This window comes from Zingiber officinale, chromosome 8A (genome assembly GCF_018446385.1).
Source record: "Zingiber officinale cultivar Zhangliang chromosome 8A, Zo_v1.1, whole genome shotgun sequence".
Taxonomy (NCBI): domain Eukaryota; kingdom Viridiplantae; phylum Streptophyta; class Magnoliopsida; order Zingiberales; family Zingiberaceae; genus Zingiber; species Zingiber officinale.
The window spans coordinates 13,127,056-13,154,590 of record NC_056000.1 but is presented as its reverse complement, the minus strand read 5'-3'; the positions used below and the strand labels follow the sequence as shown (position 1 = coordinate 13,154,590).

General features: G+C 40.4%; 1 pseudogene; it reads left to right on the top strand.

Moving 5' to 3' along the window:
* The window catches only part of LOC122010528, a 50,443-nt pseudogene that overhangs the window by 5,582 nt on the left and 17,326 nt on the right, over nt 1-27,535 (top strand).

The window sequence follows — 27,535 nt, the reverse complement described above, 5'->3', positions numbered from 1 at the left end:
TGAATAATTTCGGCCACCACCAATGCTCCAAGGGATGCTAGAGATGAGACTTGCTTTCTCTCCTTCTTCTCCTTCCTTGATCCGGCCACAAACAAAAGCTCCACCAAGAAGATAGGTTTCGGCCAACAAGAGGAGAAGAGAGAAAGGGAAGGGCCGGCCACCACACCAAGGAAAAGAGGGAGAAAAAATAATAGAGATTGTTCACCATGAAGGCACCCCTACCCTTTCTTTTATATTCCTTGGCTTTGGTAAATAAGGAAATTTATTTATAATAAAATTTCCTTAACTTTCCTTGACAACAATTAATTAAGAAAAAATTAAATAAATTTTCCTAATTAATTGTATATGGCCGGCCACCTCATGTAGAGCAAATAGGATAAGTTTCAATCAACAATTAAAACTTCCTAATTTGTTTCCGAAAATTTTAAAATTAAAATTTCTCTTCAAAAATCTCTTCATGGTTGATAAAAAAGAAATTTCCATAATTTTAATTTTACAACATGTGAATAATTTTTAAAGAGAAAATAAAATATCTCACCAATCTACAAATAAGGAAAGAGATCTAATCTCTTTCTTTAATCTATTGTAGATCTTTTACAAGAGAGATATTTTAATTTTAATTCTCTTTAATAAATTATATCTTCCACATAATAAAAATTAAAATTAAATTTCTTTTTTAATTTAATTTGGCCGCAAGCTTATAGCTAGGTCGGCCACCCAATCTTATACCTAGGCCGGCCCTAGCTTGGTTCCCAAGCTAGCTTGGCCGACCCCCTATTGGTGGGTATAGAAGGTGGGTATATGTTGGTGCAATATCCCTCAGGTCAAGGTTGACCTGGGTAACCAAGCTGAGTCTTGGTTTGGGTTTAGATGTTTGACAATAAGATATTGATTGAAGAAGAGTCAAGTAGGTCAAGGTTGACTGGATACTTGACTGGGAAGTCCTAACTGGGATGTTAGGCAAAATGAAAGTCCTGGTGAGTGAAGCCAGGCAGAAGAAAAGTCCTGGTGAGTGAAGCCAGGCAGAAGAAAAGTCTTGGTGAGTGAAGTCAGGCAGAAGAAAAGTCCTGGTGAGTGAAGCCAGGCAGAAGGAAGTCCTAGTGAGTGAAGCTAGGCAGATGGAAATCCTGGTGAGTGAAGCCAGGTGAAAGTCCTAGTGAGTGAAGCTAGGCAGATGGAAATCCTGGTGAGTGAAGCCAGGTGAAAGTCTTAGTGAGTGAAGCTAGGCAGATGGAAATCCTGGTGAGTGAAGCCAGGTGAAAGTCCTAGTGAGTGAAGCTAGGCAGATGGAAAACCCTAGTGAGAGAAGCTAGGTGAAAGTCCTGGTGAGTGAAGCCAGGTGAAAGTCCTAGTGAGTGAAGCTAGGCAGATGGAAAACCCTAGTGAGAGAAGCTAGGTGAAAGCCCTGGTGAGTGAAGCCAGGCAAGGGAAAATCCAGATGGATCAAGGATGATCGGACATCTGGTGCTGGGAAGTCCAAGTAGGTCAAAGGATTGACTGGATACTTGGCATGAAAGAAAAGTCCAAGTAGGTCAAAGGGATTGACCGGATACTTGGCACAGAGAAAAGTCCAAGTGGGTCAAAGGGATTGACCGGACACTTGGTAAGGGAGTCCTAGCAGGTCAAGGGAGTGACTAGATGCTAGGCATGATATACCAACAGGTCAAGGTTGACCGGATGTTGGTTTGGGAGGTTTGGGACTTGGTTTTGGACAAAAATCAAGTGCTGGATCGATCCGTGGATCGATCCAGGCTCTGGATCGATCAGTGGATCGATCCAGACCTGTCCCAGCGAACAGAGAGCTTCTGGATCGATCCAGAGGTCCCAATCGATCAGTGGATCGATTGGGACGCGGCTGCTTCGCGCGATAAGCGCTGGATCGATCCGTGGATCGATCCAGGCGCGTTTCCAGAGCACAGAGGCGCTCTGGATCGATCCGTGGATCGATCCAAAGCCTCCCCGATAGATTGGGAACATTCGAATCGATCGGGATCCGACCGTTGGCGTCGTTTATAGCTGCAGGCGTTCGATGGCTGCTAAAATCTCTTCACTGATTCACTCCAGAGCTCTCGCCAACTCCTCCACAGCGCTCACAAAGCTCAGATCGCCAGTTCTTGAAGGATCTTGGAAGCTCTCCAAGTCAAGAGGCGGATCAAAGCCAAGAAGAGAAGTTAGGGTTAGGGTTTTGTACTCATTGTAAGCTTGTAAGCTTGTATTTCTTGTATCCTTTCCCTCTCTTCTTGTATTGAGTCTTGTAGGGCTTCTCCGCCTTTGGTAGTTACCATAAAGGAGAGTTTTATTTAGTGGAGGGTGTGTGTGTTGGTGTGGATCCTTGGATTAGTCACCTCTTGTGAGGTGGATACCAAGTAAAACCAACCGTGTTAGCGTTGTGTGTTTGTTTCTATATTTTCCGCTGCACATCTTTGAAGGAACAAGCAACGCCGAGCACCGAGCGAACGCGACGAGCTATTCACCCCCCCTCTAGCTACTTTTGGTCCTAACAAGTGGTATCAGAGCAAGGTTGCTCTTCACCGGAATCACCGCCGGAAGGGGCAAACATATCAAGAAAAGCTAGAGGGTGAAGAAGTTGGAGCAAATTCTTCAAGTTCAAGATTCTATCAAGCTCAACTTCAAGATGCAATTCCAAGATGGACTTGGATTTGACACAAGGGTGGCTCCACCATACACATCGGCAAGCTTCGATTCTTGGAGATCAAGAATCGAAAACTTTCTTATGATGGAGATAGAGCAATGGTTTGCTCTAATGGAAGGCTTCAAAGCTCCAACGAACTCCAAGGGCAAGCTTCTAAAGAAAAGCAGATGGAGCTCAGAGCAAATTCAAAGGGGCGAGGCAAATGACAAAGTGACCAAGCTTCTGGTCAACTTATTGCCTAGCCACATCTTGGCTCGAGTTGGAGAATTCGAAGATGCCAAGGAGCTTTGGAGTAAATTGGCCAAGCTTCATGAAGAGATCCCCTCCACTGTACAAGATCATGAAGAATCCAAAGAGGGTGACTCTTTGGAGCAAGACCAAAAGGAGGATTCCGAGGTTGATAGATGCTCAACCTCCGAAGAAGAGGAAATCCAAGATGCTTCATCCTCAAGGGAATGCAACGAAGGGAACAAGGAGGGAGCATACTCCTTGTTTCATATTCAAGATGATGAAGCCTCCACCTCTAGGATTGAGGGGGAGCAATCCTTGGTGACACCGGATCAAGAAGAAGGAGAAGCTTCTACATCCGGGTCAAGAGGTGAAGAGGATGAAGAAGCGTCCACCTCCACAAGTCAAGAAAAATCAAATGGAGGAGCATCACTATCGGATCAAGAGGAAGCCCCTACATCCACATCACATGGAGGAGAAAGCACCACCCCTACACAAGAAGGTATAAATGTTTCAATTAAAAATAAAAATCATATAATATGTTTTGAGTGTAGGGAACATGGGCACTATAAGAGCAAGTGTCCCAACTTGGCCAAGAAGAAGGGCCAAGTGGCACAAAAGGGCAAGGAGAAGCCCAAGGTGACCACCCCCGGGACAAAGAAGAGCAAGGAGCACATTGTGTGCTTCTTGTGTCAACAAAAAGGGCATTACCGAAGTCAATGCCCCAAGGGGAAGAAGATGGTCAAGGCTCAAGGAGGCACTAGTCAAGGGGGAGCTTCCAAGGTAAAAAGGAAGGTAACTTTCATTGAGCCTATTCCCTTGCAAAATGGTAAAAAGCATGCTAGGTCAAATTTTTATCATTTTAATGCGATTTACCATAAGAATAGGAAGCATGAGGGCTTTAAGGAAAAGCATGTGGCCCTACATGCCAAAACTACTATCCCTAAGGCTAGGAATGTAGGTAAAAACCTAGGCAAGAACACTAAGGATAATAGATACAAGCCCAAGAATAAAAATGCTCATGGATCAAATGAAAAACCAAAAACTAAGGACTTAGTGATAGAAAATCAAGTCTTGAGATCAAGGCTTGATAAAATGGAAAAGACCCTAAAAAGGATGGAAAATATCCTATTAGGGCAAAATGAGCATAACCTAGGTTTAAGGGTACAAAAGCCATCCAATGGCCATAGAGGTTTGGGATACAAACCAAAGGCTAAGAAGGATGTGCCCTCTTACCATAGAGTTCCATATAGTTATGGAACAAACCCTAGGTCTAGTGGTCAAGCCAAAAATGCTAGGAAAGTCATCCCTAAGAGTATTTTTGCAATAAATGTGACTAAGACTTCTAAGAAGTCTAAGAAAGTCACAAACAAGGTCACAAGGGAGGTTATCCCTAGAGTTGACCTAGAAAATGTGACCAAGGCTTCTAAGAAGCCCAACAAGGTCACTAGGAAGGTATCTAGGGAAGTTATCCCTAGTGAGTACCTAGAGCATCCAAGGAGCACCAATAGGTGTTGGGTTCCTAGGAGCATCTTCTCTACCCCATAGATGGGTTAGAGAGTGTCAACTCCGATTAGAAGGGTAGTTAACCCAACTTTGAGGAAATTGACACTCAAGGAGCATTTTCAAGGTTTTAGTTAACCTTTGAAAATGAAATGGACCTTTTGATTACTCCTTGAAAGAGTAAAATGTACCTAATGGTGGAAGAATTGATTTTAATCTTAAATGGCACATATTGGGAAATTCATAAGAACTATCAAGTTGGGATTTTGGTATGTTCTTAGGCAATTTAAGGCAACCGGGCCTTTAATTTAAAAGTGCTACTCTTGAGGAAAAATGGAATATGTCAACATTTGAGGACATGTTTACTTTCAATTGGCATACATTAAATCAAGGAAATTAGAAATGCCAATTTAGGTTTTGGCACTCTCTTGAAGCACTTTAGGGCAATCTAGGTTTAAGGTGTAAGTTTAGCTAAGACTTTAAGGATACTTAGATAGTTAATCTAGGTATATTTTATTTATGCTAAATCTTGCCATGATTGTTTGCCCATCATATGCCATGACATCATGTCTAGTTTTTGCATTCATGTTTTATTATGAAAAATCCAAAAATACCATGTCATGACATTCATACATCATGTAGTAATAGGATATTTTCTTTTGAAAGTTATTTTATTTTGATGTATGCCATAACATTATCATGCATTAAGTTTAATTCCTTGTAATTAAGGACGAATGACATTTAACGACACTTATTAACAAGTGACATCCTGGGTGGATGTCTAATATCTCTAAAATGCCTAGATAGATATGCATGATCCCTAGATTAGGGCAAAAACCAAATTTTACATCTCACAAAGACCTCTAAGGTGACTTGTATGTGTTTTAGTGCATATTATATACAAGTGAGATGTTAGGATGATGAACAAAGCTCAAGATGTTGATTTAGTGCATTCTTTTGAGTTTTAAATTCATCAAAACACATAGTTATGTGTTTTCCCATCATTGGGAAAGCTAATGTACAAGTCATGTGCATTATGCCCAAGGAACATGATGGGATATTGGTTTTGAAAATGTTTTAAAAATGTTTTTGGAAAACCTTGGTGAAGGCTATCTTTTGATAGTAATCACCATTGAATAGTTAGACACAAACTTGAAGAAAAACACTAAAGTTTTTGCAAGTTTTCAAGTTTGTGTCAATCTTTGAAAATATGATGTATTTTCATAGAAAGCTATTTTTCCATGATTAAGTATGCCTAAATAATGTCTACACGAAATTTCATAATTTTTGGATTTTGTAGAATTTTCTAGGGTTTCGTTGACTGAAATGGAATTTCAGCAACTATCGAGTCTCGATCGATCCATGGATCGATTGAGGTTCTGAATCGATCCATGGATCGATTCAAGCGGCAATTCCCGCGAGCGCGCTGGATCGATCGACCGATCGATCCGGGAGTCTGAATCGATCGCTGGATCGATTCGAAAGGTTCAATCGATTGGAACCCAACTCAATCGATCCAAGTTGCTGATTTTGGTGGGAAGGCCTGATTTCAGCATCTTTGAACCTCTTTGAGTCTAGGTAACCATTCCAAACCCCTTAAATACATTTGTATACATACAAAGGGTGTTTTCATGTTGAAAACAAGGATGGATTGGTTAACGAAGACTAAGTAGAAGTTTAGGTTGAGGTTGTTTCAAATTTTGAATATTTGAACCTCAAAACTTCTAAATTTGGGTTTCCTAAAGGTTTAGGGATTCCAAGTCATTGTTGGTGCAATGACAGAAGTTACCACCATGTCTTTAGGGGGAGGGACTCTTTAAAGACATGAAAATTATTTTTCATGAACCTTGGAAGGTGGTTAACCTTCTGTTGTGAACTTGCTCAAGGTTGAGCATTTAAACTTGAAATGGGGAGAAATGGGGAGTGGATATCCTCATTATTTCAAGTGGACACTCAAGTGGTAGATAATGCTCAAGGTTGGGTAGTTGTCTACATTGAGGGAGAAGTTAAGGATAAATGAAGGGTATGGGACCTTCATTATCGTGTTGATCACAACGAGTGATGTTGTGAACAACGATGAGCAACTCTTCGGGGAGAGTCTTCAACAAATGGATTTGTTGAAGTGTGCCCAGAATTGGAGCATAGGTTGATGTGTGTCCAACGATGGGTTGATGTGTGCCAATAGGGGGAGAATGTATGGTTAAGCTTAGTCCTTCATTACCTATGGGAAGGTCATAGGGGGAGAATGAAAGGACTCATGAAAGGAGTAAGTTAGGCTTTCATTACCTAGAGGGAGTTTGCCCTCTTGGGGAGAATGAAGAGCTTAATTTATGCTTTCATTACCTAGTGGCATGAAGAAGGAGGCTATGGGATTAGCCTAACTTACATATGTGATTGTAAGTGTTATTGTGGTATTGTCAAACATCAAAAAGGGGGAGATTGTTGGTGCAATATCCCTCAGGTCAAGGTTGACCTAGGTAACCAAGCCGAGTCTTGGTTTGGGTTTAGATGTTTGACAATAAGATATTGATTGAAGAAGAGTCAAGTAGGTCAAGGTTGACTGGATACTTGACTGGGAAGTCCTAACTGGGATGTTAGGCAAAATGAAAGTCCTGGTGAGTGAAGCCAGGCAGAAGAAAAGTCCTGGTGAGTGAAGCCAGGCAGAAGGAAGTCCTAGTGAGTGAAGCTAGGCAGATGGAAATCCTGGTGAGTGAAGCCAGGTGAAAGTCCTAGTGAGTGAAGCTAGGCAGATGGAAATCCTGGTGAGTGAAGCCAGGTGAAAGTCCTAGTGAGTGAAGCTAGGCAGATGGAAATCCTGGTGAGTGAAGCCAGGTGAAAGTCCTAGTGAGTGAAGCTAGGCAGATGGAAAACCCTAGTGAGAGAAGCTAGGTGAAAGTCCTGGTGAGTGAAGCCAGGTGAAAGTCCTAGTGAGTGAAGCTAGGCAGATGGAAAACCCTAGTGAGAGAAGCTAGGTGAAAGCCCTGGTGAGTGAAGCCAGGCAAGGGAAAATCCAGATGGATCAAGGATGATCGGACATCTGGTGCTGGGAAGTCCAAGTAGGTCAAAGGATTGACTGGATACTTGGCATGAAAGAAAAGTCCAAGTAGGTCAAAGGGATTGACCGGATACTTGGCACAGAGAAAAGTCCAAGTGGGTCAAAGGGATTGACCGGACACTTGGTAAGGGAGTCCTAGCAGGTCAAGGGAGTGACTAGATGCTAGGCATGACATACCAACAGGTCAAGGTTGACCGGATGTTGGTTTGGGAGGTTTGGGACTTGGTTTTGGACAAAAATCAAGTGCTGGATCGATCAGTGGATCGATCCAGATCTGTCGCTGGATCGATCCAGACCTGTCCCAGCGAACAGAGAGCTTCTGGATCGATCCGTGGATCGATCCAGAGGTCCCAATCGATCAGTGGATCGATTGGGATGCGGCTGCTTCGCGCGATAAGCGCTGGATCGATCCGTGGATCGATCCAGGCGCGTTTCCAGAGCACAGAGGCGCTCTGGATCGATCCGTGGATCGATCCAAAGCCTCCCCGATCGATTGGGAACATTCGAATCGATCGGGATCCGACCGTTGGCGTCGTTTATAGCTGCAGGCGTTCGATGGCTGCTAAAATCTCTTCACTGATTCACTCCAGAGCTCTCGCCAACTCCTCTACAGCGCTCACAAAGCTCAGATCGCCAGTTCTTGAAGGATCTTGGAAGCTCTCCAAGTCAAGAGGCGGATCAAAGCCAAGAAGAGAAGCTAGGGTTAGGGTTTTGTACTCATTGTAAGCTTGTAAGCTTGTATTTCTTGTATCCTTTCCCTCTCTTCTTGTATTGAGTCTTGTAGGGCTTCTCCGCCTTTGGTAGTTACCATAAAGGAGAGTTTTATTTAGTGGAGGGTGTGTGTGTTGGTGTGGATCCTTGGATTAGTCACCTCTTGTGAGGTGGATACCAAGTAAAACCAACCGTGTTAGCGTTGTGTGTTTGTTTCTGTATTTTCCGCTGCACATCTTTGAAGGAACAAGCAACGCCGAGCACCGAGCGAACGCGACGAGCTATTCACCCTCCCTCTAGCTACTTTTGGTCCTAACAGTATAGTACTCTATAAATAAGAGGCTACGATAGGGACCGAGAGGAGGAATTGGTTTTGGTCTCCCGATAAAATTAAGCATCCCGTGTTCGCCCCGAACACACAACTTAATTTTATCAATAATAATTCATTCCACTAGAGAACTATTATTGAACTACCGCACCAATCCCAAATTACATTTTTGGGCTCCTTCTTATTATGAGTGTGTTAGTCTCCCTGTGTTTAAGATATCGAATGTCCACTAATTAAGTAAGTTACTGACAACTCGCTTAATTAATATCTTAGTCCAAGAATAGTACCACTCAACCTTATCGTCATGTCGGACTAAGTCCACCTGCAGGGTTTAACATGACAATCCTTATGAGCTCCTCTTGAGGACATTATCAACCTAGTATCTCTAGGACACAGTTTCCTTCTATAATCAACAACACACACTATAAGTGATACCATTTCCCAACTTATCGGGCTTATTGATTTATCGAACTAAATCTCACCCATTGATAAATTAAAGAAATAAATATCAAATATATATGCTTGTTATTATATTAGGATTAAGAGCACACACTTCCATAATAACTGAGGTTTTTGTTCCTTTATAAAGTCAGTATAAAAGGAATGACCTCTAATGGTCCTACTCAATACACTCTAAGTGTACTAGTGTAATTATATAGTTAAGATAAACTAATACCTAATTACACTACGACCTTCCAATGGTTTGCTCCTTTCCATCTTGGTCGTGAGCTACTGTTTATAATTTATAAGGAACTGATAACATGATCTTCTGTATGTGACACCACACACCATGTTATCTACAATATAAATTAATTGAGCAACTACATTTATCATAAATGTAGACATTTGACCAATGTGATTCTTATTTCTAGATAAATGTTTATACCAAAAGCTAGGCTTTTAGTATACACTCTAACAATTAATAAGGTGGAAGGCGCCTCCAGCGAGGCGCCAAGGGATAAAGCTTTATCCCTTGGCAACGGTAACATCAGCCTGGTCGAAGGCACCTTCCATAGGGCTAGAAGGCGCCTTCCATAGCGAGGTGTAAAGGCGCCGCAGAGGCGCCTCCAATAGCATCTTCAATCATCTTTTGCTCTCCTATTGGAAATTGAAGGCGCCTCAAGCAGCATCTTCAATCGTCTTTTGCTCTCCTACTGCTCCGATCGCCTGGGTCATATCGGCTAACCGAAATAGGACTCACCCGAACCCAATTTCCGGTCATCTCCTCAAGCAGACTTTTCGCTTTGGCTTCTCATCCCTCAGAACATTGTGCACGTCCTTCTTGTCCATTGGTGCACTCTTCTGTAGCACCTTGTCCCTCGGATGCACCGAACCCGTCGACTCTCTTCCCGTGTCATCCTTCTCGCTAACTGCATCTTCCGATCGACTTCTTGTGTTCTTAAGCTCCTACACACTTAGACATAAGGATCAAAACATAACAAGGCCTAACTTAATTTGGTTGATCGTATCAAAACCACCATGGGATTCCAACAATATTCCCTTTTTTGATGTGCATCAACACAAGTTCAAGTTAGTGAAAAATAAACAAGCCAAATTGCAGGTTGTAATGAAATTGCGTGAATAATATTATAAAAGAAGTTAAAATAACATTATAATATTGTAATTGAGTGAGCAAAATTCAAATTTCAAATTTTAAACGTCCTAACTCCCCCTAAACTTGTCTTTCCTCCCACTTTGATCACATCAAAAAATAGAGGGAAAAAATTAGAATATTTTGAGGGGTACTTAAAAAATAGTAAACACAATGTTTAACAATTTTTAAAAATTTTCATAAATTCATACTTTGTATTTTGACAAATAAAAGAGTTAATAAAAATATTTTTTCAATTGTAAAAATTTAACTAAAAAAAATTCAACTTGTTAAAGTAAATCATTTTAACAGTTAGACAATTAAATATTCATTTCAATAATAGACTTTCATGCCGTGGCAAGGCATTAGGTCTTCTTGGATATTGGAGCAACAACCACTTTCTTAGACAAAGCCTTTAAAGAAATTAATATTCAATTTATTCCTAATTTTTAGGAGGTACATAATTTTTAGGAATATTCCTAATTTATCCCTGGTGATGTCAAATATATCAGTTTAGCTTACCATACTTTCTAATTTTTGATTTTTGATAATTATTCAAATTTAAATATTCATGATCATTATTCAAACTTTTGATTTGAATTTTTAACTTATTATTTTCTAATTTTAACTTATCAAACAACTCTAATAGGCATGCTTTTGCTAATTATTTTTTCAAATCATTGTTTTCTTTTTTCTAGTTTTACCAAATCCTTGGAAAGAATCTTAATGAATTTAAATGACTGCTAGGGAGATAATGCACGTACCTCACTTACCTTATGTTATGATACTCCCCCTTCATCGTAACTTTATTCTGATGATTCTCCCCCTTTATCGATGCTCATTTTTAAGCTACTTTCTTCTTCTTCTTGGTGGTCGGCCAGTAAGGCTAGTCTAGAGAAGGCCTCGACCTCGGATTCAGAGGATGATGATTCATCCCACATGACCTTCAAGTTCTTGTGCTTTGATTTGTTGCCCTTGACTTTCTCCTTCTACTTTAGTTTAGGGCATTCATCTTTGATGTGTCCTTCCCTTTGGCAATTGTAACATCGGACCTTTCTTTTACTTCAAGAGTGCTTCTTTTCTTGTGACTTATTAAATTTATTAGATTTAATGCATTTACTAAATTTTCTTACCAATAGAGCCGCTTCAGCTCCATCAATTGACTCTTCGGAGTCTGGATTGTTCGTTCTTGCCTTTAGAGCAATGTTCTGACTCGGTCCTTTTCTTTGTCCTGTACACTGAGATTCGTGTAATTTGAAAATGGAGAAAAGATTTTCTAAAGTACTCACCTTGAGATCTTTGGAGATATAGTAGGAGTCTACTATAGATGTCCATTCCGGTGTTCTCGGGAACATATTTAATCCATACCTTAGCGTGCCCCGATTGGTTATTGTTTCTCCGAGGTTTGTTAGGCTGGTGATTAGCTCCTTGATTCTTCCATGTAGTTGAGCAACTGATTCGCCTTCTTCTATTCGGAGATTGCTGATTTGGTTCCAGAGTAGATCCCATTTTGCGAGTTTGGCTTCGGATGCACCTTCATGTAGTTTCAGGAACTTCTCCCAAAGTTCCTTTGCTGATTCATAGGTACCAATTCTGTTGACTTCTTACAGAGGTAGCACACTGAGTAGATGGAATTTGGCTCGTCCATTTGCCATGTAATCTGCTTACTCCTTTTTGGTTCACTAATACTCCTCTTTGTCTTTCAATGTTACAAATCCATATTTTAATATTAACAGTAATTCAAAGTCGGTTTTAAAAAATACCTCCATGCATTTCTTCCAAGACGCAAATTCTCCCTCGAACTTTGGTGGGTAGATTGTCGGTTCGACCACCGATTTGGTGCTTCAGTCGGCGGTTAGTCCTTTTGAGGTGGTTGGGCTTTGATACCACTTGTTGGCGCAGAGGAGCCGACAAGAGGAGGTGAATTGCCTGAAAAAGAAAAATAACACATTTCCCGTTCTTTCAACTCAAATTAAAAGCAACAATAATAATAACTTAAATTAACAACAACAAAAATGAGGTATATTCATGTAGGCAGAGAAGTCTCTTACAATCGTTAAATGCTCAGACAATTGCTAGGAAAAGAATACAGGAGTTCATTTTTATTTCCTAGGTCCAGGGGTCTTTTTATAACCCCTAGGAAAACTTTTCGAAGTTGGAAGACACCTTCAATAAGGTGGAAGGCGCCTCCAGCGAGGCGCCAAGGGATAAAACTTTATCCCTTGGCAACGATAACATCAACCTAATCGAAGGCGCCTTCCATAGGGCTGGAAGGCGCCTTCGTATTGCTCATAGAAGGCGCCTTCCAGCAATGGAAGGCACCTTCCACAGCGAGGCGCGGAGGCGCCTTCAATTCCTTTTGAAGGCGCCTCCAGCAGCATCTTCAGCCGTCTTTTGCTCTCCTACTGCTCTGATAGTCTGGGTGTGTAGGACCGTTGCAGCCGGCTAGAAGGGGGGTTGAATAGCCCTGTAAAATAAACAAAAACCCTTTCCGACTTTTCAAACCAACACTTGTAAAATAATCAAAGCAGTAAATTAAAAGAAGAAAAGAAAGAGGCACAATTGTTTACTTGGTTACAACCGGGGAGGTTGTTAATCCAAGGAAGGGATGAAGCGCACTATCAATCTCCTTTAGGTCGAGAAGCCTCTTACAGCGTTGAAGGACAAAAAGAAAGAAGCTAATCTAAACAGTGGAAAGCGCACAAGCGTTGTTACAATTTCTGAACTGATGTTAAGCCTCTGGACCAAGGCTATATTTATAGCCTTGGTCGGGGCGCCTGGAAGGGTTCCGGGCGCCCTGGGGAGGAATAAATTTTATCCCCCAACGTTCAGATCGAGATTTGACTCGATCTGGTCAAAATTCAATCTCCGAGCGACCGGAAGGGTTCCGGGCGCCCCGGGCTGGTCCAGGCGCCCCGGACCCTAAGTCAACTCCGGTTGACCTTTTTCACCTCAGTCTGGGTCTTCAACTCCGGTTCCGCTCGCTTGGGTGATCTCTGCCATCCGGAAAAGGGCTCACCCGAACCCAACTTCCGATCTTCTCGAGCGGGCTTCCCTCGGCTTCTCGTCCCTCGGAATCGCCGCGTGTTTCCTTCTCATCCGCCGGCGTACTCATCCGCAGTCTTCGTCCCTCGGACGCACCGCGTGCTGTCCTTCTCGCTAGCTGCATCTCTTGCTGCCCGAGCAATCTTCCGCTCCGGCTTTCGTCCCTCGGAACCACCGCACGCTTCCTTCTCGTCCGCCGGTGTACTTTTCTGCATCACCTTGTCCCTCGGACTGCCGTCCTTAGCTGCGTCTCCCGCTTGACTACCTGTGCTCCTAAGCTCCTGCACACTTAGACACAAGGTTAGAAACAAACATGACCTAACTTAACTTGTTGATCACACCAAACCAACCTTGGAGTTCCAACAATCTTCCTTTTTTTATGTGAGCAACCCAAGTTAAGCTAGGGTAAAAATAGACATGAAATAAACTTAACTAAATTTGCATTTAAGTGCAAAAAATAAAACAAGTTAAATTTTGGTCTACCTCCCCCTAAATTTATATTAATCATTCTCCCCATTTGATCACAAAAAAATGGGGTTTCAAGAAAAAAATCTAAGGGTTAAAGACTTAGAAAATTTTGAGATCCTTAAAAAGTTACAATAATTTTCACATAAACAGTCTAAAAAAAAATTAATAAAATTTTCTAAGTGAAATTATAAGAAAAAAAATTCTAACTTAAACAGTTTTGCAAAAACATTTTTTTTTAAAAAAATATATTTTTGACAAAAAAATTTCTTAAATCTTTGAAAATTTTTCTAAGTAATTAAATTTTTAAGTCAATATCAAAAAATATTTTTCTAAGTATAAAATATTTTGACAGAAAAAAATGTTTGAAAAACTTTGAAAGCATTAATTAATTCTAATTTTAATGATTTGACAGAAAGTTAATTAAACATTTATTTCAATATTTTGGCTTCCAGGTCATGGCGAGGCACTAGGCCTTCTTGGTTATTGGAGCAACAACCACTTCCTTAGACAAAACCTCATAGAGAAATTCATTGTTTAATTTTCTCACTGGAAAGCGCTAATTTTAATTTTAAAATTTAGACTAAGCAAGATTTAGGAACCTAATAAAGGTTCCAGCCTACTAGATTAACTAACAAGTTTTTAGTGACATACTTTCTTGAAATGTTCTTAATTTGTCCCGGGTGATATCTAAAGTACCAATTTAAATTATTGGATCTTCTAAAGTTGGTTTTAGATGAACATGCATAATTTTTCAAGTTATCTATTTGAAGTTTCAAATTTTGATTTTCTAATTTCAATTTTTCACTTTCCAATTTTGATTTGTCTAATTCTTCTAAGGGACAAGATTTAGCCAAAATTATTTTTAAATTTTTTATTTCCTTTTCTAATTTACAGCAGTCTTTAGTTAATAACTTAACGAACTTAGAAAGTTTATCGGGAGGAAGAGAACGTACCTGACTTACCTTGTTGAGTTCGTTGTTCGTGTCTCCCTCTGAACTGCTGCTTTCTTCTGACGAAGCTCCCCCTTCATCGATGCTCTCGATGCTCATCTCGAAAGAGCTTGAATCGTAGTCATCGTCTTGATGACTCGCCATCAGTGCGAGTCCGGAGAATACTTCGACTTCTGATTCGGACGACATATCATCCCACGTCGCCTTTAGGGCCTTTCGATTTTGGATAGGCTTCTTACCTTCTCCTTGTCCTTGATCTTCAGCTTGGCGCAGTTGTCCTTGACGTGCCCTTCTTCGTCACAGTGGTAGCAGCGGATCGCCCTTTTCTTCTTCCCCTACGGATGGTTAGTAGATCTGGATTTACAAAGTTTCTTGAATCTTCTTACCATCATTACCATTTCCTCGTCGTCAAGAGAAGATTCCGACTCTGGTTCGTCTCTCGAAGCTTTGAGGGCGACATTGTTCTTGGGCTCCTTCATTCCTGCACATCTTGACTCATGCACTTCAAATGTTGAAAAGAAATCTTCTAACGAATTTTTTTCTAAATCCTTAGAAATGTAAAAAACATCTACTACTGATACCCATTTGGTATTTCTAGGAAATGAATTCAGTGCGTACCTGAGCGAATCTCGGTTACTTACCTTTTCTCCGAGATTCGAAAGTCCGATAATGATTTCTTTTATTCTCGAGTGCAGATGCGCGACTGTCTCGTCTTCCTCAAGTCGTAGGCTGGTGAGCTGATTGTGAAGCAAATCTCTTCTGGCGAGCTTGACTTCGGACGTTCCTTCGTGCAGCTCGAGGAACTTCTCCCAAAGTTCCTTTACCGAGTTGTAGTGCCCGATCCTGTTGACTTCTTGAGGTGGAAGAACACTTAGCATATGGTATTCTGCTTTGCCGTTTACCACGTATTCAGCCTGCTCCTTTTTCGTCCATTGACATTTTTCCTTACCTTCTGGAGCTACAAAGCCAGATTCCATTGTTAAAACTAATTCGAAATATGTTGTAAAAAATACCTGCATCAATTTCTTCCAGGTGGCGAAGTCCCCTTCATATTTCGGCGGGTGGATGCTTGGTCCGACCATCTCGTTGCTTCGTTCGGCGGTTAATCCTCCTGAAGCGCCTTGACTCTGATACCACTTGTAGGACCGTTGCGGCCGGCTAGAAGGGGGGTTGAATAACCCTGTAAAATAAACAAAAACTCTTCCCGACTTTTCAAACTAACACTTGTAAAATAAGCAAAGCAGTAAATTAAAAGAAGAAAAGAAAGATGCACAATTGTTTACTTGGTTACAACCGGGGAGGTTGTTAATCCAAGGAAGGGATGAAGCGCACTATCAATCTCCTTCAGGCGGAGAAGCCTCTTACAGCGTTGAAGCACAAAAAGAAAGAAGCTAATCTAAACAGTGGAAAACGCACAAGCGTTGTTACAATTTCTGAATTGATGTTAAGTTTCTGGACCAAGGCTATATTTATAGCCTTGGTCGGGGCGCCTGGAAGGGTTCCGGGCGCCTTGGGGGGATAAATTTTATCCCCCAACGTTCAGATCGAGATTTGACTCGATCTGGTCAAAATTCAATCTCCGGGCGCCCGGAAGGGTTCTAGGCGCCCCGGATAGTTCCGGGCGCCCGGGACACTAAGTCAACTCTGGTTGATTTTTTTTGCCTCGGTCCAGGTCTTCAACTCCGGTTCCGCTCGCTTGGGTGATCTCTGCCATTCGAAAAAGGGCTCACCCGAACTCAACTTCCGGTCTTCTCGAGCGGGCTTCCCTCTGGCTTCTCGTCCCTCGGAATTGCCGCGTGTTTCCTTCTTATTCATCGGTGTACTCATCCACAGTCTTCGTCCCTCGGACGCACCGCGTGCCGTCCTTCTCGCTAGCTGCGTCTCTTGCTCCCCGAGCAATCTTCCGCTCCGGCTTTCGTCTCTCGGAACCACCGCACGCTTCCTTCTCGTCCGCCGATGTACTCTTCCGTAGCACCTCGTCCCTCGGATTGCCGTCCTTCTCGCTAGCTGCGTCTTCCGCTCGACTACCTGTGCTCCTAATCTCCTGCACACTTAGACACAAGGTTAGAAACAAATAGGACCTAACTTAACTTGTTGATTACACCAAAACAACCTTGGGGTTCCAACAGGGTGATGTCGGCTAACCAAAATAGGGCTCACCCGAATCCAATTTTCGGCCTTCTCCTCGAGCAGGCTTCCGCTCCGGTTTCTCGTCCCTCGGAACGTCGCTCATGTCCTTCTCGTCCACTAGTGTACTCTTCCGCAGCACCTCGTCCCTCGAATGCGCCGAGCACGTCGACTCCCTTCCCGTGCCATCCTTCTCGTTAGTCGCATCTTCCGCTCGACTTCTTGTGTTCCTGAGCTCGTGCACACTTAGACACAAGAATCAAAATATAACATGACCTAACTTAATTTGGTTGATCACATCAAAACTACCACGGGATTCCAACAAACATGTCATAGTCTACCATGCCACAAACACAAAGACTCAAGCATATATGTGGAATAGCTTTCATTTTTATTTATCTTGGACCTACTGGCGATTACATTAACCTTGAATAACCCATCAGATACATAATCTCTTCCTACAAACATTCCATTCTTGGACAATACAACTTTATCCGACTCAAAAGCAATGTGAAAGTCATGCTTACTTAACAGTGATCCGGACACTAGATTCTTCCGAATCTCCGGAACATACAACACATTATTTAGAGTAAGGTCCTTGCCCGATGTTATCTTTAGCACTACCTTTCCTTGGCCCATGATGTCTGAGGTTGCTGAGTTCCCCATGAACAGTTTATTTTCAGTGACTTCTTCGAAGTTGTGGAACAACTCCTTGTTACAGTACACATGTCTGGTGGCAACAGTATCGATCTACCATTGTCGTTGGTTTGAATCGACCAGGTGACCACTACGCAGAGGTCGTCCATTTCTAGTCCCTCATTTAGGTTGGCCTCCTGCTTCTTCTTCGACTTCCTGCATTCCGAAGATTTGTGACCCACTTGTCACAGTTGAAACACTTCTCAGAGAACTTCTTCTTACTGATGCCTCCTCTGGGTCCCATCTTGAAAGACTTGTAATTCTTCCATTTCTGTGCCCCATCTTAGAAGACTTGGGATTCTTCCATTTCGAGTTTTGATCATGCTCGACCACATTGACTTTCAAAGTAGTGACTGAGTCTGTTTCAAGATTGTTGGAATAAACAATCTATTGCCGGAGATTTACAGGTTATCAGCTGAATTTAAACTACATTGAATTAAATTTAACTTACAGTCGAGATGACTTGAGCGGATAATCTCAGGCTGCCAGCAGGGACTGGTTTCTGCTACGAGCGGAAGAATCGTCAAGCGAGAAGATCGACTGAGTCGTAAGTCTGTGTTGCCGAGCGTGTAGATTAGCCAAGTAGCAGATCTGTGTTGCCAAGCAGGCAGATCTGCCAAGCAACAGAGCGGACTGAGTCGCCGAGCAGGCAAATCAGTCGAGCAGTAGCTTTCAGAGTAGACCGAGCGAGTGGTTGGTTGAGCGGACCGACCAAACAGAGAGCCGACCGGACGAGTAGGCAAATCGAGCTAGGCCGGTTGGGCGAACAGACAAGCAGGCCGAGATGGTGCCGGTCGGGTGAACAATGCAGGCCGGGCAAAGATGTCAAGTGGAGAGGCTGACCGAGCAAGTGGCCCGTCGGACTTTAAGCAACGTACCGAGGCCCCTCCGGTTGTGCTTCAAGGCTTACTTGGATCGTTTGTTTCCCAGGATACAACAGTTGATCGTGATTTCCACCAAGCATTGATGGTCAGTGCGAACTGAGTGACACCCGATTGTTATCACGGACACTCTATCGAGTAGGAATTGTAAGACAGAGGAGGAGAGGAATGCGCATTTGTTAACAATATATGTAAATAAATATAAACTAACCAATATACCTTCTCCATTCACACCTAATTCAACATCTGCTCCAGTTGGGTACTGCGTGCTGATGCGGCCAGCGGAATCAGATACACCTCCCTACGTCGCGCGGGTGGAGAAGAATAGAAGATCGAGGCGGACCACCGAAACAAAGTGCGGGTGCGTGTACGGTGGTATTACCGCCCTGAGGAATCCAATGGCGGCCGCCGGCGGTTTCACGGTGCCAAGGAGTTGTTTCTCTCTAACACTATGACGTGCAGAGTGCGCACACGATTGAGGGCAAGTGCGTCGTCCACACCTTCAAGAACTACATCAAGCTGGAGAATGTCGGCAGCGAGGACTGCTTCTGCCGCTTCGATTACAAAGCTACCACCGGGTTCTTCACCCCTGACCGAGTCGCCGTGTACGGCATTTATTCATTAGCTCTTTTCCAGGTATTGCAAGTGTGAAATGCCTTACAACCCGGACGATCTAATGGTTCAGTGCGAGGGGTTCAAGGACTGCTAAAAGACAGCTACTCTTTCTTCCTCTTTATTGCTTTCCTCGACTCAACCAAGTTTATGCGAGTTTGCATGATCTCATGTCTGGTTATGTTAGTCCTCAGAACGCCTGTTTTATTCAATTCCATCATTCAGTTTGCTCATGGATTGCACGATTTTGTTTTGATCACAGAATGTTGCCACTCAGTTTCCTTACCATGTAATGGCTATGCCAAGTATGTATACTCATGTCAAGAAAGGCGTCATAATCTGCGTCATCTTTCTTTTAGCACTGGAACCATTCCAAAACTGTCTCCTTACATAAAATGAGCACGGTATATGGACAGTGTGTTAATCTCGGCAGGAAACTCACATGTATATGCTCCAATTTCTTATGCCTTAATATTTACATCACTTTTAGATAATAATATAAAAGGATCAAATGTTCCCGCTATGCACAATGCATTGACTTATTCTCATGCTGATGCCATACAATAATACCATGGATTCTATAACTTGTCTTTTCTTCTTATCTCTATTTCTTTAGCATGGATATTTGTATATCACACTTTTAAGGCAAAACTAAGCTTAGCCTTTGAGATTTCTTTTGGTCACGGAGAGCTCTTTATACCATAGGCATGTGCGTTGTTATAAAAAGAAGCAACGTTTTTTGAAGATAAAAGTATGAACTACATATTTCTTGTTCATCTTTTTTATCAACCTTATATTAGTCTTATTTGTCAAAGCAGTGAATATTTGTCTTCCCCAAAGTCAAAAAAAGAAAGAAAAAAAAGTGACAAACAGACAAATAGTTGTTTTATTGTTTGATGAGAACGTAGAGATTAACATTCCAGAGAAGGAATTCATTACAGGGGATCCAATTTTCTCCCCTTCTTTCTTTCTCTTTGCATTCTCTATCAATTTTATTTTATTTCTTTGTCTAATGATGCCATTACTTTTTCTCCTGTTTTTTCATTAAAATTTAAATCCATAATATGTTTTCGGAAGAGTGTAGCAATCTATTACTTGATATGAAAATCTAATATTTTAAATCGTCAATTTATAACAGTCATGAGTAGGTCATATGTCCTCCATTTGGAATTTTCAATCATGCGACGTAGCATGGATTAGCCACCATACTTTGGATATCTGATCAGATGATGCTAGTAGATTTTTTGACTGCTCAGAATTCATATTAGGATTTTTCTTGTTACAAACATTATCAAGTATTTATTAGTTGATTGCATACCAATTGATGCAGCTATAAAGGTAGCCCACCAAGTATGAATTAAAGGTGGGAACCAACAATCGACGTGAAAGTTAAAGTTAAGACGATCAAATGAAGGAAATCGTTGGCTGACCAAAGTCGCCCGAACGGGTTGCAACGTGCCAAGCAAGCATGAAGGATCCATTTGGCCCGAAGGCTCATCTGAGCAGATCCCTCATCTGGCCGAGATGACTATATAAAGGACATTAGATGTTCACAATTGTGACCAAGTGAATGCTAGTCTGATCGAACTACCTATTCGGTCTGGCAAGAGATAACATACTGAGCGGAGGGACTACGGAGAAGAACAGTCTTGAGCTACCGGGTGGGGAATACGAGCCGAGCGGCTCCCCCGCTTGGCCAAATAGTGGGAGTCTTTCCATATCTAGTCATATCCTTCTCGGAATTAGTATCGTTGACAAAAGTACATGGTCAACAGGCAAATCGTACGATGGAAATTTCTACTGTCATGTCAGGGATTTGCATATCCTGTTAAGGAATGATGTCAGAGACACTTTACTAATATGTCTTTTTATAGGATAGTTGGGAAAATATGCACGCACCTTGAGAAGAGTGTACGTTTACTACTGGAGCACTATATAAAAGGGGTCCATGCACTGGTAGATGTATGTGCTATTTGTGCTTAAGCTCTCGTTGTTGCTACATTTCTCCGCCATCTTTCTATTATTCCTATTCCGGTGACTGATTTGAACATCGGAGGGTCAATGTCGGGAGCTCATTCCTTAGTCCGATACTAATGTTTTTTGTATGGCAGAACAAAGAAGAGTCTTCACATGATCAATCGAGGAGTCACATCTCCTATTAGTCGCCTTCATCATTTTCCGACATAATCACCAATATACCATAAATCGTGAAAAGATGAGTTGTTAAAATTGATTATTGTTCAATTCAACGGGCATAATGGATGATCCTGCTAATTAATTTCCTGGAAGTTAAATGAGATTGACTGACTTGGTGTGGGATCAACCAGATTGTTATCTGCCTAGACCACTATGGCAGTATTAATAGCCATTATGTTGCTACAAGAGTCGTGTGATTATCGTCAATTTGTCTGTTTCATGACTTAAGAAACAATGGTGCTTCTTTGTTGTTTGTTACTATATGCATGTTCTAGAGGATAAATTTGTTGTACTGTAGGTACGGATAGGCCGATTAAAAGAAGGTTGAAGAAGACTTTTTTTTTTTTTTTTTTTACTTTGGACTCAGATTAGTAACAATAGCATAAAAATAAATAATAAAAGAATTGAAAGAAAAGATTCGAAATTTTACTGGATTATAACCGGGGTGGTTGTTAATACAAGACAATGACAATACTAAAAAAACTCCTTCGTGTAGACGGAGAAGGCTCTTACAATCTTTGAACGCTTAGACTATTGCTAGAAATTGAATGCTTGAGTTGATTGAATATAGGTTCTTTCCTACTGGGTTAATTAGAAATTTACGGGGTACATAACTTTTAAGAATTTTCCTAATTTGACCTTTATGAAATCTAAGATACCAGTTCAGATTTCTATATTTCCTAATATTTTCAGTGTATGAACATGCATGATTTTTTAGATTTTCTATCTCTGTTTTTAATTTATCATTTTCTATTTGTAGATTATCATATAAATCTAGTGGACATGCTTTGGATAATTGTATTTTCAGATCTATGTTTTCTTTTCCTAACTTGCAACATTCTTTAGTTAATAACTTCACAAATTTAAACAATTTTTCAGGTGGGAGAGATCGTACCTTACTTACATTATCGATCTTGTTGTCTATTGCTCCCCCTGAACTGCTACTTTCTTCTGTTGGCGCTCCCCCTTCATCGCTGCTCTCGATATTCATTTCGGGCGAGCTTGCTTCATGTTTGACTTCTTGGTGACTTGCCATCAACGTAAGTCCGGAGAAAACTTCGACGTCTGACTCGGACGATGTATCATCCCACGTTGCCTTTAGGGTCCTATGTTTGTTCGTTTGGACATGCTTTTTATCTTTGCCTTTGTTCTTCTTCTTCAACTTAGGGTAGTTGTCTTTTACACGCCCTTCTTTATCATAGTGGTAGCATTTTATTTTTCTTCTTCTTCAACCCTGCACTTGATTAAATTGCTTAGATTTAAATAATTTTTTAAACTTACGTACCATTAGCGCTGTTTCATCATCATCGAAGGAATATTTTGAATCTTGTTCGTCCATTTTTGCTTTAAGAACAATATTGTGCTTTGACTCCTTCTTTGAATCTGCACATCTTGTTTCATGAACTTCAAAAGTAGAGAATAATTTATCTAAAGTAACAGATTCTAGGTCCTTAGAGATATAATAGACATCCACTAATGATGCCCATTCTTTATTTCTAGGGAAAGCATTAAGTGCATACCTTAGCGAATCTCGGTTGCTTACCTTTTCTCTGAGATTCGAAAGTCCGGTGATTAGCTCATTAATTCTCGAGTGAAGATGTGCTACAATCTCGTCTTCTTCTAATCGGAGATTGCTGATTTAGTTGCGAAGTAAGTCCCGTTTCGTAAGTTTTGCCTCCGAGGTTCCTTCGTGAAGTTTCAGGAATTTTTTCCAGAGTTCCTTGGCAGACTCGTAAGCTCCGATCCGGTTGACTTCTTGTGGCGGTAGGACACTCAGCAGATGAAATTTCGCTTTGTCGTTTGCCATGAAGTCGGCTTGTTCCTTCTTCATCCAACGGAATTTATCTTTACCTTCGGGTGTTGCAAAACCAACCTCCATTATCAAAAATAAATCAAAATCAGTCTTGAAAAATACCTCCATCTTATTTTTCCAGTTGGTGAAGTCCCCCTTGAACTTTGGTGGGTGTGTTGGTTGCTACTTGGAAAACCTAGAGGTTCCACTGTACAAAAATTTTGTACAAAGGTCTGAACTTTTTCCTAGCTACCATATGTTCTTTTAAATTAAATTTTTGGATCGCCTGCGGAACTTAACACGTTTGATCCAAAACTTAATCTATTTGTTCTTTTAGGTTTTGACTTAGATCTCCTGCGGAACTTAACACGTTCGACCCAAATCACCTTAAGTTATTAATTCCATTAAATATTAATTTCCATAATTGGTTCCCAGTACTGACGTGGCGAGGCACATGACCTTCTTGGATATGGGAGCAACCACCACCGACTAGACAAAACCTTTTATGGAAAGCTAATATTTAATTTCCTAAAATAACTTTAGGTTAACTGAAAAGAACAATCAAATCACAAGGAAAAATAAAACAAAAGAACACATCATTGAAAAACATATTCGAAATACTAGAATCGTAAGCCTCTTGTATTTGGTATTATTTCCATAAATAACTAGCATGATGCGGAAAGGAAAAATTACTAGTTATACCTTCTAGAAAGACCTCTTGATCTTCTACCGTATTCCTCTTCTAACCTCGGACGTTGTGTGGGCAACGTTCTTCCGAGATGAGAAACCACCAATCACCTTCTTCTTCCTTGCAAGTTTCGGCCATCAAAACATCTTCTAGGATGAAGAGGTTCAGCCACCACCACCATGCTCCAAGGGATGCTAGAAATGAGGCTTGCTTTCTCTCCTTCTTCTCCTTCCTTGATCCGACCACTAACAAAAGCTCCACCAAGAGATAAGTTTTGGCCAACAAGAAGAGAGGAGAGAAATAGGGCCGGCCACACCACCAAGGAAAAGAGGGAGAAAAATTGAATAGAGTCGTTAGCCTTAAAGCCTCCTCTACCCCCTCTTTTATAATCCTTGATCCTGGCAAATAAGGAAAATTTAATAAAAATTTCCTTAATTCTTTTTCCATTGAAAAGGAAAAATTATTTAATTAAAATAATTTTCTTTCTCAATTTTATTTGGCCGGCCACATAAAAGCTACAAACAAGGAGAGTTTTAATTAATTAAAACTTCCTAATTTGTCTCCTGAAATTTATAAAATTTCTCCAATAATTTAATCCCTTCATGATTGGTTTATAAAAAGGAAATTTAATAAATTAAAATCTTTCTTTTAAACATGTGGATAAAAAGAAAGTTATCTCTAAAAATTAAAATCTCTTTTAATCTACAAATAAGGAAAGATATCAAATCTTTTCTCAATCTTTTGTAGAAACTAATAAAAGAGAATTATTAATTTTTAAACTTTCTTTTAAATCATGAACATGGTTAAAAATGAAAGTTTTCTTAAAATTTAAAATCCTCCTTTAATCAACAAATAAGGAAAGATTTCAAATTTTAAACTCTCTTTTAAACATGTAGATGATTTACAAATAAGGAAAGTTTTACCAAAATTAAAACCATCCTTTTAAACTACAAATAAGGAAAGAGATTAATCTCTTCTCTTAATCTTTTGTAGAAAACTATAAAAGGAAATTTTTAATTTTTAAACTCTCTTTTAAAATCATGATATCCACATAAGAAATAATTTTAATAAAAATCCTTTTTAATATTCTAGTGGCCGACCACCTAAGCTTGGGACCCAAGCTTTGGCCGGCCACCTACATGACTCATCCACTTGATCTTGGCCGGCCCTAGCTTGGGTTCCAAGCTAGTTTGGCCGGCCCCATTGGATGGGTAAGAAGGTGGGTATGCGGTGGGTATAAATATCTATATACTAGAGGCTACGATAGGGACCGAGAGGAGGAATTGATTTTGGTCTCCCGATGAAATTAAGCATCCCGTGTTGGCCCCGAACACACAACTTAATTTCATCAATAATAATTCATTCCACTAAAGAACTATTATTGAACTACCGCACCAATCCCAAATTATATTTTGGGCTCCTTCTTATTATGAGTGTGTTAGTCTCCCTGTGTTTAAGATAACAAATGTCCACTAATTAAGTAAGTTACTGACAACTCGCTTAATTAATATCTAGCTCCAAGAGTAGTACCACTCAACTTCATCGTCATGTCGGACTAAGTCCACCTGCAGGGTTTAACATGACAATCCTTATGAGCTCCTCTTGGGGACATTCTCAACCTAGATCACTAGGACACAGTTTCCTTCTATAATCAACAACACACACTATAAGTGATATCATTTCCCAACTTATCGGGCTTATTGATTTATCGAACTAAATCTCACCCATTGATAAATTAAAGAAATAAATATCAAATATATGTGCTTGTTATTATATTAGGATTAAGAGCACACACTTCCATAATAACTGAGGTCTTTGTTCCTTTATAAAGTCAGTATAAAAGGAACGACCTCAAATGATCCTACTCAATACACTCTAAGTGTAATAGTGTAATTATATAGTTCAGATAAACTAATACCTAATTACACTACGACCTTCCAATGGTTTGTTCCTTTCCATCTTGGTCGTGAGCTACTGTTTATAATTTATAAGTACCGATAACATGATCTTCTGTATGTGACACCACACACCATGTTATCTACAATATAAATTAATTGAGCAACTACATTTATCATAAATGTAGACATTTGACCAATGTGATTCTTATTTTTAGATAAATGTTTATACCAAAAGCTAGGCTTTTAGTATACATTCTAACAATCTCCCACTTATACTAAAAGACTAAGCTGCCATATCTGCTGCCATACATCTGATTCCCAAACCTTCAACATGCCCATCAAAAGCGCTTGCCTTAAGGACCTTAGTGAAAGGATCTATAGGTCATCACCTGATGCAATCTAGGCAGCAACAACTTCTCCTCGTTTATACGATTTCTTGTATTGGGTGGTACTTGCGCTCTATTGTGTTTACTTGCCTTATAGACTTATGATTTCTTCGAGTTTGCTACTGCACCAACATTATTACAATAAATTGTAACAATCTTTGGACAAACAAGAAATTATATCTAAGTCTATCTTGAGGTTATTGAGTCATTCAGCTTTTATGGCTACCTCAGAGGCTTGCCATATACTAAGCTTCTATGGTGGAGTCCAGAAAAACACCTATGCTTATCACTCTTCCATAGTTATGACTTTACCTCTTAAAGTAAACACAAAACCCCGAGGTTGACTTATTATTATCCCTATCCGATTGGAAGCCAAAATCCATGCAACCCACTAGGACCAAATTAACTACCTTGTAAGCTAGCATATAATCTCTAGTGCCTCTAAGGTACTTCAATATATGCTTTACTGCAGTCCACTGTTCTTGTCTAGGGTTACTTTGATATCTGCTAACTATGCCCTTGGCAAAACAGATTTCTGATCTCGTGCATAGCATATATTAGGCTTCCGATAGCCGAAGCATAAAGAACTGCCTTTATTTCCTTTATCTCCTTTGATGTCTACAGAGACATATCTTTAGATAAAGTTACTCCATCTAAAAAAGTAAGAAACCTTTCTTGGAGTTTTGCATGCTTAAAATGAGCAAGGATTTTTCCGATGTATGAAGCTTGGAATAAGTAAAATATTCTTTTCTTGCGATCCCTTATTACTTTGATCTCAAGAATATATACATTCTCCTAAGTCCTTTATATCGAATTGTTTGGACAACCATACCCTTACTTCTGACAACATTTTGATATTGTTTCCAACTACCAAAAATGTTATCTACGTATAGTACAAGAAATACCACCACGCTTCCATCACACCTTTTGTATACACAAGATTTATCCAGTTACTAAATGAATCCAAAGGTCTGGATTACTTTGATAAACTGGATGTTCCAAGACCTTGAAGCTTTGTATCAGTCCATAGACTGATTGAGCTTGCACACAAGATGCTCTTAGCCCTTTGCAATGAACCCTTATGGTTGCTTTATATGGATGCTTTCTTCAAGACTTCCATTAAGGAATGCTGTCTTGACATCCACTTACCAAATAGATAAAAGAATCCGGATAGACTTAAGCATGGCTACCAGTGAAAAAGTTTCCTTTTTCATTTAGTCTTGCTTTGAAAGTTTCTACCTTCCTATCTATCCGTCTTTTCCTATTATAGACCTTTTTATACCCAAAGGCTTTTACACCATTTGGTGGTTCTACAAGCTTCCAGATTTTATTAGAATATATATATTCTAATTCTGTTATTAATTACTCTTTGCCAAGATATTGCATCTTTATCTTGGAGTGCATCGTCATATGTCTGGAGATCAGGTTCATGTCCTCCAGGGATCGAGTCCAAAAACTCTCCCAAAACATGAATCTTTTTAGGTTGCCTAACAACCCTCCCACTACGACAAGACACTTTCTCCAATTGTGTATCATTTGTGATACGTGTTGCAGTTTCCTTGTGGTATCTCATCTTGTATAATTGGTACTAGATTAGACATGTCTTTTATTATTTCCTTAAGAACAAGTTTTCTTATGGGCACATGGTTTATTACATAGTCCTTTTTCTAAAATTGGTCATTGATGCTAACAATGACCTTCTGATTTTTAAGATTATAAACCTACTT